Source organism: Mytilus galloprovincialis, chromosome 5, assembly GCF_965363235.1.
Source record: "Mytilus galloprovincialis chromosome 5, xbMytGall1.hap1.1, whole genome shotgun sequence".
NCBI lineage: Eukaryota > Metazoa > Mollusca > Bivalvia > Mytilida > Mytilidae > Mytilus > Mytilus galloprovincialis.
Genome location: NC_134842.1, coordinates 46,891,278 through 46,906,164, shown reverse-complemented (window position 1 = coordinate 46,906,164; position 14,887 = coordinate 46,891,278). Strand labels below are relative to the sequence as shown.

Sequence of the window (14,887 nt, the reverse complement as noted above, 5' to 3'; positions counted from 1 at the left end):
ACAATGATATAGTTGTAGATGGACTTCCAATCGTTTCTATTCAAACACCACTTCTGAGTCTGATGTAGATGAAACTTAACTTTACACTCCGATATGGTTATATTAATAGACCAGTAGTAAGCGAATCTGATTAATTCCTCTTCTGTAAATATTTTGATAATATTTCGTTCTGTCCGATCCCGGAGATGACAGTTAGTATAACTGGTTGAACTCAACATGCATCAAAAACACCAAAAAGTTCTTCAATCACATCATTATTTGATGTTAATAGGTAAAAAATACAAAAGACAATAAAAAACAACCATAAGTAATTTGACAAACGCATGTGTAGTCAAAAATACAATTTCAATACAATTTCAAAAAGTTGTTTTACAAAAAATTATGACACAAATGCCCCTAGAAAAAAATAATCGAAAAAAGGGACAATTTACAAAACACAAATTTTAGAGGGCGATACATGCCACATATTTACACAAAAGGGAATTGTACTACTATGAGATATATTTAACTTGCTTAAATACCCGAAAACGGATACAATGTAAGATAATCAAAATCAGATATTTGCATAGGCTTTTCACTTCAAATCGTTAATAGAATGATTATGAAGCTAACTGTACATATCAAAATATACATAATACTACAAACACAGCATTTGTTAAACACACATAAATAGTTACTAATGACATGAATTACAAAGCAACAAAATAATTTAAATTTAAACTTGTTGTGTTTCTTTAATGAGTTCTTAAAAGAGTCAAGACAAACTAAGTCGAATCGAGCCATATTTTCAGTTCAACATTTGCACTCTAATTGTTTATACTGACTCTTTTTTGTGCATGGAGGTTCTTCTGTAAAGATGCTAGATTTAGGAGTAGAATACATCGACTACTAGTTTTTCTAACACATCAAACCCTGCATGGATATTGGTCTTTATTACTTGTTGTATTGATGTCAATTATGTTTGAGGAATTCCTGTGTTTACAAAATATAAGGCTGGATCATGCGTGTGTTAATAATTATAAGCAGTGTGAATTTGTCCTTTTCTGGTAACAATACTTGCGATTTATTAGTGTCTTTCTAGGTAGATATGCGCCTTAGTTTGTCAGGATATATTTACAATTTAAACTATTGATCACACTTTAACCCCTTCTCGTTTATAAGTTTCTAATGATTTTTAAATTATTCCTTCGCTGAGTATATTGTTGCATTTTGTATCGCGGTCGTGTTCAAACTCCTGGTTGTATAGCTCATTGGTTACAAACCGTAACAAATATTCTCCAGAATGAGAATGGCTGGTTGGTAATCGTCATCTTCAAAATGTGTATCGTTCTGGCTCTTGGAATACTGATTTTATGGACGATTCTGCGTTCGTTACAAATGTATATAGAGAGAGTAGAATTGGAGTACATCTCTGGCTTTAGTATTATATACTAGATCTAATAGTGTTTAATCCAATTTGTTAATCAATGTTTCCAACTAGGTCTTGGTTTACTTTTGCGTACTATAACCATTACCGTCATCTGTTTGTTTTAATTACTTACGTCCAAACACACCAGTTTCCGTTTTGTCATTTGTGACAAGATTAGATTTTTTTCTTGACTACAATAAATTCAAAAGTTCAAAGACGAATTCCTAGTAATATTGAAATTTTAATAAACCAAGTTGCAGGAATTCAAACCTATATGTTATCAGTAAATAATACATGCTGGCTAATATCAACTTCTTTGTCAAGTGTATATATTCGAGTCTGATTGTATTTAACAGCAGCGCTCAGAGTGTAGCATGACTTCACCTTCAATGTCACCTTCTTTATCATTCAGCAATCACATATTGTAGCTATTCTAGTATACAGTTAAACTCTGAACGAATTTTATTTAATTTGTAAATGCTGTGATTCTTGTTAACAAAACGCAGTAAAATATAAAATTATTCGACTGCTTATATTTAGGTAAAATCAGTTAAAAATGATTTCAAATCGTTTTTTCCACCAGTTGCTTAAGTTTGAAGACTGTCATTAATTTAATATAACGTTGTTTAAGCGTATGTTGGACAGAAATTTGACGACAGGAACAAATGTCCTAAGAAGGATTTTTTCCAAATCGCAGCTTCTATAAATGTTAAAAATGATAATAAAAAGAGTCTAAAAGTATGAAATATTTCGAGAATTTGCATTATGTATGTCAGCATAATGTTTCCATGAATCTCTTTGCCTTTTACACAAATGACAAAATTGTACCTCTTGTGGAAATGATGTTTTCTCTAGTTGAGTTTGTTGATCATCACATTTCTCTGTTAATCGTTTCCCATCGGCAAACAAACCAGTCTTGATCAACGGCAAATTTACAAAGGTTGTACATGTGTACCCGTTTGATACACATCTTTATCTGTTCTGTGATTTTTTATTATTCAAGGTGACGATGATCGTGTGGCTATTTCATAATAGTCAATAAGTAGAATACAAATCATTAGTATCGATAATTCCGTGCTTTATGTCATTATGAATGCAGTTGCGTGTTTACAAAAAAAAAAAGAAGAGAATGTCATTCAATATCTGTTAGACGGTAAAATATATATCTTCTATGCAATTTGTGTGCGTTTTCTATTGCATAGAAATATAAACGTTCAGACGTAAATTTGGATTGAATAATCTTCTTTTTTTCTTTAACTTCTCATAATATAGATAATTCAAACGTTTTGGTAGCAATTTATAGATCTCAACCTTAATTTAAAATAAGTTTTTGTCTAGTTTATTTCAACTATTAAATTGAAATTCCAACTCTTCCTTTTGTTTTTATTCAAGCATATGATATCCGGTAATATATGTTATCTTTCAGTTCACTCACACGCGTGGAAGCTTGTATTCCACATTCATTTCATTAGAACAAGGGACTGTTCATTTGATCGTTAGTAAACTGTGGCCTTTGTTCTACAATTAAAAACAAAATAATTAGACTGAAGTTATACATACATGTCGTCAAATCAACGTAATCAATGAATTAATAAGTAATACAAAACATGTAGCAGCTGCAGATTTAAAAGTAAACCTTTTTGTTTGCTTTAAACTGCAACGAAAAACTTAGTCCATAGATGCATATTGTGTCATTATATGTATTCGAAAGAAAAGAAAAACAAGATAGTTGCTTAAACATGTTTAAGGATTAATGACACATTGATGTGAACATGGTTTTCAAGCTGCGTTGGAGACCCATTGTTGGCCTTTAGTTGTTGTCTCTTTGACATATTCCCCATTTTCAATTTAATGAAATAAAAGTAACAGTAGTTAGAAGTTCTTATACAATAACTTTAAACTTTAAATTTACGGTTTTGAATATTTCAAACCAGTGGTTACCAATTCGAGTTCTAATTCTTGTGTATTATTCTAACAGCTCATGATACCGGGCAACCTTGATATCTGACACAAACACTTGATAAATTATACTCTGATTGCAATAAGTTAGTAATGCCTGTCCCTAAGGCCAAAAAATGTCCGTTAAATAAAGCTTGTTTTATTTGTGAATTATATATTACTTCTTGTTTGTTTTTTAAAACATGTTGCAAAAGAGGGACGAAAGATACCAAAGGGACAGTCAAACTCATAAATCTAAAACAAACTGACAACGCCATGGCTAAAAATGAAAAAGACAAACAGAAAAACAATAGTACACATGACACAACATAGAAAACTAAAGAATAAACAACACTAACCCAACCAAAAACTAGGGGTGATCCGGAAGGGTAAGCAGATCCTGCTCCACATGCGGCACCCGTCGTGTTGCTTATGTGATAACAAATCCGGTAAATAGTCTAATTCGGTAAGTCACATTCAGGAAAGGGAAGGGGATTGTAGTTACGACGTAAGGAACATATCCGATATCATTTGTGATACGGTTATTCTATAATGGTCAACCAACTCGTGATGGCGTCCGTAAAATTTACGAAGGAATGATTTCAACTTCACCATTTGGAACTCTTGGTTTAATAGCTTGCAAGGGATCAAAGAGATACCAGGGATTCGTCCGGTATTGATACCTCTCTTACATGTACATGTATAATTCATTGGCAGATTTTTATTTAACTTGGATTATATCAGTAATGTCTCGAAAGAGTATGAAAACAAGTTCATCGGAACTTATTTCAAACTCATTCGAGACATTGCTGATATAACCCTATAAATTCTTGTCTAATTCTTATAAAAAAAATATTGTAGGATTTTGAGTTATATCTCAGACGTGTTCAAAAATCAATGTGAATCAGTTATTCTAAAAAAGTCATGCCCTTGGAAAATTAACTCTAAGCAAAAGTGCATCGTCAAGTATACAATTATTGACATATTTTAATAAACTTTGGTATCTAACAGCTTTGTTTCAGACAAGTTACAAAATCAGCATTGATCAGTGCCGACCACTGATTACATGCAAAAGTGTTTGTATGATTCCTGTCTGATTTTTATGAGTTTTATAAAATAAAGTTTTCTTTATACTTCACTTTAAAATGCCATATTATGAGCGGCTAATACGAGAGTGTTAATTTACTCTATCAGATGGCTGAGCGGTTGACATTTGTAATGCCTCCCTCTCATCCAGACCAATCAAAATTTAATAATTAAAAGGACAATGAAATGCATTTACATCAAGTTACTAAAGACAGCGCTTAAGTTCAACCTTTTGGATCAGATTAGATTATCTGACTGTCGAATAAAAAAATAAATCATATTGCTTTACTTCTGTTGGATTTTCTAATTCCCGTAACGTTGTTATGTACCTGACGTCATGGAAAATACTTTTGTTGAATGAAATTTACATTCATTGACAAACACCATTACACAAATATCTTCTTGATAGCATTTCTATGTAAAATGTACCCAATCATTCGAAGAATTGTTGATATGGGTGATAACAACTTTTTCAGCTATCAAAAAATAAGTCAGTAAGCTTTCAATAATACAGAAACTGATCGATTGTTGAAAGACTAAAACAGAAAACAAAATAAATATTCACTTAAAAATTTGGATCATAAGCACCTAAAACACACTCAAATACAAACAAAATCGCATTGTTAATGCTGATCATTAGAAATACATGCTCCTGGCTGATGGTCCATTTTGAAGTCTATTTTAAGCCGTAAAATACAACTGAAACAAGAAAATCAACTTCAATTCTTAAAAGTATTCTAAAAAAATTCTTACTTACTTTACTTTTTGTATGCAATCGCCATCAACACCAGCAGCATATTACTTACTATAAGCAACAAAAACAGCAACAAAAAAATATTATAAGTTATATCTTTGGAGTTGTTCTTCCCTGAAATAAAATTAATAAAGATACAATGTATCAGTTTTTGTAGATTGAATAAATGCACATTTAGGTACACAAATATTCACAATAAAAGATACATGCGAGCTTTGATCTTCAATTAGATAACAATGTTCAGAAGAAAGAAGTATAATGTATTTATGGGACAGTGATCAGTCACAGAAACACGAATAACTATGTTGACTTACACAAACGGTGAAAATAAAAGAAATAGACCACCAAATTATTAAATAAGAATTAAGAATCCGACCACAACCTGACAATTGACCATGTTGACCTCTAAGTTAATAAAAGATCTTTTTTATCGACATTAAATCAAACCAACGATATGGCGGGTCCGTGACTGAATGACAGTATATAATTATGTGTAAGCCTTATTTAAACCTGGATTTTTAGTATTGGAATTATCATCTGGTAAAGTCATGCCGATTATAAGATGCACAGTTTTTTCTGCTTTCAATATCTTTCTGTTTGAACCCGTCGACCTGGTAAATTCAATTATTTAGAAAACAAAACGGCCTGAAATGGAATAATTTTTAATCATCAGCATTTTCCTTTATAAGTTATAAATAAAGTTATTTGATACGCCGTTTGTACGTCATGACGGCTAACAAATTTGAAACTGTGCCTGTTCGCCTTATATTAAGTCTAGACTTTTAGTATTCGTATTGTCATCTTATTAAGTCATGCTAAATAAATACATGATCTTCAATAGGAAAACATGTGTCAATGATTGGATTAAGTAGGTAGGCCCTGCGACTATGAACTGCGAATATAACAAATCCTAAAATACACTTGATTTGGGGTGCGCTTATCAGATGTGGAGCGTACAGATAAGGTAATAGGTTACAGGTGAATATGTATTTGGTATCTGTATCGGATTTGACCCGGAACTTGTTAATTATTGGAAGTATTAATTATGTGGAAACAAAAGGATCTATCAACACCATTGTCCTATATTGGCTATATATTATGTTGACGTGTTTACCTCATGACGGCGAACAAATTGGACCTCGTTATGTTAGAATTATAGATATTTGTCATGATATATATTTGACCTATTCTCCTATCATGGTAACTAAAAGTGAACAATTTGACGACTGAACAGTTTTTGAATTTTTTCCTATATGGCAATCACAATACATTGTATATTCATATATGGTTGTGATGAAAATAGACTCTGAATTATAAAATTTCATAGGAAATTATGATTTTAAGATAACTGATTCTTATTTCATGAAAGTACGATAACAAATTGTCTCAATCAAATATATAAAGTCAAATGACAGAAAAATATAAACAAAACAAAATCTGTGAAAAGTTCATATCGTAAAGAAATAGTTTAAAAGAGTTTTTCTAATTTAGAAAATAATATTTTTCTTGAGTGTAATTTATAGTAAGAAAATGTGTAACCTTTGCATAGATCAAGTTTCCCTGTGCTAATCGTGTAATTTAATGATCTAACTTCGCAGCTGAGTCTAAAGTGTCCTTTACAGCTAAAGCGATCTGTGTCCAATGTGTGCTGTATATCAACAGTGTAAAACTTCATTCCGTCGACTACATTATCATTCCTCACACACATGTTTATTGGAAAGGTGATATTCTAAGTTAAAACAAGTAGTAAACATGTTCAAGTAAATTAAAATTGTTAAACGATGATGACTGATGTACCCATATTTTGACTGTTATATTTATTGTGTCTGTTTATTTAACGCATCAATGTAAAAATATCGGAAATTGATGAGACTGTCATCAAAGTGAGAGGGTTAGCGCTATAGAACCAGGTTTAATCCACCATTTTCTACATTTGAAAATGCCTGTACCAAGTCAGGAATATGACAGTTTTTGTCTATTCGTTTTTGATGCGTTTTGTTATTTGATTTTGCCATGTGGTTATGGACTTTCCCAATTGATCTTCCTCTAAGTTCAGTATTTTTGTGATTTTACTTTTTAAATGATTTAATCACAGTTTTTATTGTTTTATACCCCTAATAGTGGAAGATATTAGCAAGCAAAATTGTGCAAATGATGATACAAGCATGAAAATTAGCAAGAAGCATCATTTTTATATACTTTTTAAGAAAAAACTGCTGGCCATAACAAAACATCATTTTTTCAAGATGGCCACCACCTTTTCTAAAATGGCTGTTTTTTCAGGTTTAAAATGCCTATTTTTCTGGGGAAAAAAATTATTGACCTTCTTTTAGAAAAAAATATTATCAGATTTGGTGGCTACCGTCTTTTCTTGTGACATATATACTAGAAATGAATATTTTACATGTTCAGGGTTTGCGCATGCGCGAAAATGTCACAAAAACATTTGAACTATTCATTATATACTTAGCGCTTTTGGATTTTTAATAAGGTTATGAATTTGTTTGATACCATTTTTTAAGGTTATGATACATATGCGTTTAACAATTTCGCGCATGCGCAGACTTTTTATAGACATAAAAAGATATTTACACGCACTATAAGGGCACAATGATGAAAATCGTTGTTCATCTAAAAGATGGGGATTTGGATTTTGTAAACATTTTTTTGTCATCATTTCATTCCTCTAAACATCTAAGCTCTTATGTTCAAGTTCGTGTAACTTTTATGATGCCACTGTTTGAAAACACGTCCTTTCAGGTGCAATGATCAAACATTCATTGAATAAGGTGAAAAAGGTGGTTAATTTTCTAAATCCTGGGCAACCATAATCATAGCTGCAAATCAACCACTTTGGTATTGGGTAAGCAATGTCGGTGGTAATGGCCAGATTTGTACAGAGAAGTTAAGTTTATCGTCATGTTTGGTGGATTGTACATTACAATGACTTGTTTTAAAAGTCTGAGTAAAATATTGCGTGATAGTGGATGGACATATGCCCTCACTGAAGCCGATATTGCAACACCTAAAATGGCGATTCTTTTCATATATGTTCAAATATAATAAGAACTAAACACGCACATCGATGACAGCATGTGTGTTGATTGAATTGATAATGCCAGCTTATAAGCGCGTAAAAGCAAAACATATAACCCATGACTCTGTGACGTTTAAGTCTTTGATCAACTGGTGTAAGGAAAGAGAGTCATCCCGACCACAGTTTAATTCTGGCGTTCAATTATGAACTAAGAACTTCTTGTGCTTTCGGTAGTACGCCCATTTCACAAGTCAGATATCGTACTTTACAAACAGTCCATACTAAGCAGGATACGCTTTTTGTTTTTCTTGATCATGTTGATTATGCTCGATGGTTACCGATCGCGATCCATTTCCGAGGTATGGCATCCCTTCACGAACATCACAATAAACTCCAAGATATCGGATCCAAACAATACGGTTATCTTTTGAAGCAAATGCAAAACGAAAGAGAATCTGCTTTTTTATAACCAGATAAAAAGAACAATTCCTTATAAAAGGCGTAAAATGAAACTGGAAACATCTTTGTCAAGAAAACAAAGCTTGAGAACCTGAAAAGTAAATGCGATCTCTTTATTTTAATTCAATTTCTTGTCAAAGTAGACAGTTTGACTTTGAAGATTTATTTAGACATGCACACCAAAATGCTCCACCGTCCTTGTCTCAGAATGTCACTTTAAACAGTGGTATACAATCGCAGCAAGGAGGTATACTTGAAATATTTTGCAATTTCCCTTCAACTGATCCAAATTCTGACGCATTTGTCGTTGGTGGAGCAGCAATGGTTTATTTGAGGCCACCATGTGAGGCAAAATTATCTGATGATGATGCAAATGATTTCATACTGCCTTATAGTCTAAAATCTTGCAACGATAAGTATCCCAGAGTAGACATTGTATTGGATGTTTATTAAAGAATGATTTTAAGGCTTGGACGAGAAAAAAGTCAAAGTATTGGTGCTAAACGGAAAGTTGGTGGTACTGGTAACACGCCAAGGGTTTGGAGTAGTTTTCTCTGTGAAGATGACAACAAAACGGATTTGTTTAAGTTTCTTGCCGACATAATTCTTTAGTGATTTATAAAAATACTTATGTTACTCAAGGTGAAAATATTCTTTGCCATTTCAATACGGATAATTCTCCGCTATTCCCTTACCAGGAAGAAACAGATACACGAATGATTATCCATGATAAGCATGCTGCTAAACATGATTGTTAAAAGTAGAACTAACACAGATGTAGTAGCATTACTAATTGCAGCACTCGCATGATAAGGTGTGGACAAATTGTAAATATAGGTTTTTGAAAGAATATAGGCTTTCTATGGCTACCTCTACATGTCATAGCAAATTCGTTTGGTCCTCGTGTAGCTGCTCTTCTTTTCTGCCATGCATTTAATGGGTGTGACACTGTGTCGGCAAAAGTGAAGAGATCAACTTGGCACACATAGAAGTATTCCCTGATGTAACGGACTTTTTTATCCCGCTTTTGTATTAAAACACAGACACAGACATTGACACCATAGAAGCATTTGTTTCATCATGTATTGCAAACTCAACATTTGCTGATAAGGAGGCACGATTTGAATCGTTTGCAAGGAAGCGGCGGCTTTATGATGTTATTCTGCCTACCAGAGGTTCTTATCCGAATCACATCAAAAGAGAAGCATATCAAGTGAACATGTTTGGGCTCATCCGGATTTATGCAACCAAGCTGTGTGGGTAACTGTAAATGCTTCCTTTGTACAGGTGTGTGTTTTGGTCGCTGTCAGATAGTTATAAGATAGTCAACCTGTATTTTATGCATTTGAACCCGACAAAGACCGTGATATCTCTTGTTAAGTTGATAGAAATGATAAAATTGACATTTTCCACGTTGTTGCCACCATTTTGGAACCGGAAGTCACTTTTCCCTTCATGTATGTATTGTTTTTATCGCACTTTACGAACTTTAATTGAAGTTTTATCAAAACTTACATTGGATTATACATATCAAACAGCTTTGAAAGGATTTACGAAATGTAGCCATTTGGATATAATGCCATTTCCATTGGGCGGTGGCCATTTTGAAAAAATGAAAAAAATTGATGGCCAGCAGCGGATTTTTTTTAATTATCATTTAATCAACCTATATACTAAATTTCATGCTTGTATCACGATTTGCACAATTATGTCCATAATATCTCCCAATATAAGTACTAAGGTAAATTGGTATAAAATGTGAAGATCTTTTTAATTATTTTCGTTTAAAATATTTTTATTTTGAGTAAGAATGTTTAAAATTTTGCCATCAATTCATTTATATCTTATTGAGTATTCAAGTCACTCGCCATTATTAAGTGTCTGGTCCTGTTACAAGTTTATGCAACAATGTGTATTGTGTGATCTTTTTGATTAGATGTATTCCTTCAAGATGTATGGGATATTTAAAATCAAATATAATAGTTAAAGATCTTAAACGCGAGCATGTTGATGTTATATTTTATGTCTTCTTTCAATTTTGTAATTCTATGTAATTAGGTGCATTTACACTACTTTTATTCATGTAATGCCACCACAAATGTTGCTCTTAATCACCTACTTCTAAAAAAAAATCTGAAGACATCTAATTAAAAAAAAAGAAGCAATTTTTTTAAAATTTCATAAAATTTTTGTAATATTTTTTAATTCTTTTGAAACAACAAGGTGCCATTGTTAAATTTAAAAATCCAGAATTTATGTTTCAATGGCTTTATTATAACAGAAAAATAGGGACAGGGACATATACCGTATTTCTGCTGTTTTAGTTCCACAATCTAAATTATATTAATTTATAAAAGTCTTTTAAAAAGCTTATCATTCTAAAATAAGGCAGCAAATTTACTTACACCATGTGTCATTAGTTTACATACACTATATAAAAACTATCGCTACACAAAGTCAAATTATTCATATGTTTTGTACTTTTACAGCTGTATCTATTTTTCAGTTTGATGATTTTTTTCAAATTCATGCCGTACGTTTCCTGCATTGTCAACCAAAAGCAATATAATGCCATTTTTTTTTACTTAATTGATGTTTTTCATTAGTTGAATACATCATGGATGTGAAATCATACCATATTGATGTATCTATACGTTTGAATGGATTTACAGATATCATTTCTAAGCCCTCTATTGCTTGTTGTTTGGTGTGAGCCAAATCTCCGTGTTGCCGACCATACTTTGACCTATTATGGTTTACTCTTACAAATTGTGACTTGGCTTGAGAGCTGTCTCATTGGCACTCATACAACATCTTCTTATATCAATGTTTTATATAAAAACACATTTTTTATTTTCGATACTTTTACATTTTTTTAAGGTTCATCGATAACGTAATGAAAACAGTTTTTTGGCGAGTGATGAAAAAGAACAACCTGTCTAATGAAATGTTTTATTCACCTAATTATAAATAGAACATATCTGATACGTATGTTGCTTAAATACACATGATATACGGTTGTTGATCTTTTTAACCTTTTCGGCCTGGTATTATCATTAAAATGTTACAATTTAAGAAAACCCTACTATATTTTATCATATGTATTGTCAAATTATACATAAGAAAATAATACAATACCTGAAATGAGATAACACAGATAGGCAGAGGGTAAACATTCATCGAAATTACTGTTTTGAATAAGTTGTCTTCTGTTTTATTTGAATATTGCAAAACCGTAAGAGGATCTGAAATGCAAGCAAAACAATGTAAAAATTGCGTTTTTGTATGGTACCCTATTTGTTCTTAGATTGTTGTTCATTTTATTCCTTCCCGTAGATTATTTTACGTAATATTTTTTGAATTCAATAAAATAAACACAATCATGTGGGGAAACCTGATGATGAGTGATCATTGTTTAATGACAGCATGTCACTTATTGGGCTCATTTGACAACAGGAGGTGTCAATGCACCAATATCAGGACAAGGTTGGAAAATTTGATTTAAATTCTCAAATTGTCAATGAACCTGTTGTAAATTGCTGCATGTAGAAATAAATACAACAGCAACACTGAGAAACATCGGTGTCGGTAGAAAAGACATACTGTTTTATAAAAGTAACATTTTCCGTAATGTTGAAATCAGTTTGTAATAATATCATAAAACTTACATGTAAAGTTGAAATCATCGAACAGAAGCATATTTGTATATTTTTGGAATTCGCATGCACATGTGTAACTGCAATTTGTGTCAGTCAAACTGAAATTCTTTATCGTCAGATCGAACTGATAATCACTTTCATTGGACACCATTTCGTATTTAGCTGGATTTGCAGAGTTACCATCCAAACACAGTAGGTCATAGTTCTTTCCACCAAACCATTTTTTGCTGCTATCTTGAGGACAAGCATGTGAATGACAGGTTAGTCTTGCATCGTGTCCAAAAATAACAGACTTTGTTGCAATTACCCATATTACTGTGAACAATGAAAAAAATCCAACATTGACAATGAATATTTTGCCGGATTGGTGTTTGAATATTGTTTAAAATTCAGTGATAAATGTATCATGCGCATCATGCATATCGGGACAATAAGAATAAGAATACTTTATTAATCCAATTATGGACCCTTGCGGGTTTTAAATATCATACAATGATTACAATGATTTGTTATAACAATGAAATAATAAAATGAAATACATGACAATAGAACTCTGAACAGTTATTGCATGCACATGGAATAGAAAGTAATATGGGAGACAATCAATCAAAAGGATTATTCCCCTTTAAACAGATATGGTGTTTTGAGTTGCATACAAATGATATGCAGCCCCAACTGATTAGAGATAAGGGTATTTTTCTCCCATGTACACACAGCAACCAATTACTAGATATTTATGTATATAATCATATTTTTTGACAATTGCAGGAATATGAGAAGCACCTTAGAGTTTTACTGCAGTTTGTTTATAAGCATTTACATAATAATAGAAGAAATATGCATACACATAGAGAAATGTGCACTTAAATTAAATTTTTGAATTTAAAATATATATATATATATAGATAAACTAAAAGAGATTTAGCCATTAACAGAATTTGTGGATCTCAATTGAAAACTCTGGATAAGCAAAATGCATAACTTTTTCAGTATATGTTGATCTTCAGTGGTCATTAACCATAAAAATTTTGATTTGCAGTCCAAGTTATTAAAATTTTGACAGTGTTCATGAGCTTGTGCAAACAGTGATTCTCTACATTGATTATACAATGGACAGTTAATAAAAAAAAATGAAACTCATCTTCAATATCATTATGAGAACAAAAATTACAATATCATGTTTATCTCTAAAACAAATGAATCCGGTTTCTATCTGACCGACATGCTAGTCGTTTTTTTGCAGTCATAGTTTTGTTTTTTGTTACATTTTTTTAATGAAGTTTTGAATTGTTTCTGAGTTAAAGTATTATAAAATCAGAGGTTGTATCAACTAACCAATTACAACCTGAAGATCAAATCCAAAAGAATCTAGTATGTGTAATGCAATGCTGCTTCAGCTTATTGGGAAATTTGAGCTCTTATAGAATCTGTCTGGGACTGTTTAGATAACTGTTTTAAAACGGTCTGTAGAGGTTCTCCTGGTACATTTTTGACTGTTAATGAAAAACAGTTATTTTACCTACGAACCGTTTTGGACAGTTCTAACCATGCTAACCTTAAACAGTTATGAAATATTAGTTATCTTGAAGTAATCAGGTGTGAACCGAGTGTTACACCGGTGTAGGAAATGTATACACCCTGAGTTGCCACTTCAGGGTGTATGCATTTTCAACACTGGTGGAAGATTCTGAACACAAAGATAACGAATGTCTTTCTAACGAAAAATTCCTCACTAAATACTAAACCGGGGTGTAAGATTTAAAAATGGCTATGAAAAATTCCCAGTGTATATTTTTTTTCAACGTCGATGTTGCTGCGCATTGTTAATTACCTTTTATCTTGATTTTGTGAAAATGTTGTGTTCTTTTCAATTTTCGAGAAAACAAAAAAAGTTGTTGTCAAAAAATTAAAATCACACAAATACTATACTAAAAAACTCCGAGGAAAGTTCAAAAAGGAAAGTTCCTAATCATTTGAACTTGAAAAAAGAATTAAGTCCATGTATGTTGTATGTCTTGTTATTGAAAAACGAATTTGGCGTGGTATAATTGCATATATAATTATAATGGAAAGCCGAATGCTATAATCTTAATTTGCTTATTATAATAATGCATGCTTTCTTCTTTTAACTTATAGTATATTATATTATGTTGTGTTATAGTCACAAATCATTAACGTGGCTTTATATAACTTATATTTGAATTGAATTGCATTGTGTTTTTATCAGTACACATTTTCTATCAAATAACTCACTTGATCCGTCACACACAATAATCAAAATGCTGAGCAGTGCATTGATACATTTGATCATGGTAACCAATCTGTAAATACATTTAGAGCCAAATTGAATATAAAAAAACGCATCATATATACCAGGATAACTTTCATCTAAAACAATAGCTTTGAATAGCAATACACAGTCGGCACCCCAACTTCAATGTATTGTTTTAAATCATAGAAGATAAAATTAATACATATAAAAATGTCAAATCAGTATCCTTTTTTCAATGTGACGATAGAATTTTATCTACATAGAATTAAAACAA

The 14,887-nt window shown here is 31.7% G+C and overlaps 1 long non-coding RNA gene across 1 annotated transcript; it reads right to left on the bottom strand.

The window, feature by feature from the left end:
• Positions 1 to 238: 238 nt before the first annotated feature.
• Positions 239 to 14,669, bottom strand: LOC143075927 (uncharacterized). The gene is made up of 6 exons (XR_012978465.1): positions 14,595 to 14,669; positions 12,351 to 12,656; positions 11,821 to 11,927; positions 6,726 to 6,915; positions 5,190 to 5,300; positions 239 to 2,926 (listed from the first exon to the last, which is right to left on the bottom strand). It is a non-coding gene; the product is annotated as an uncharacterized LOC143075927 (long non-coding RNA).
• Positions 14,670 to 14,887: the final 218 nt, after the last annotated feature.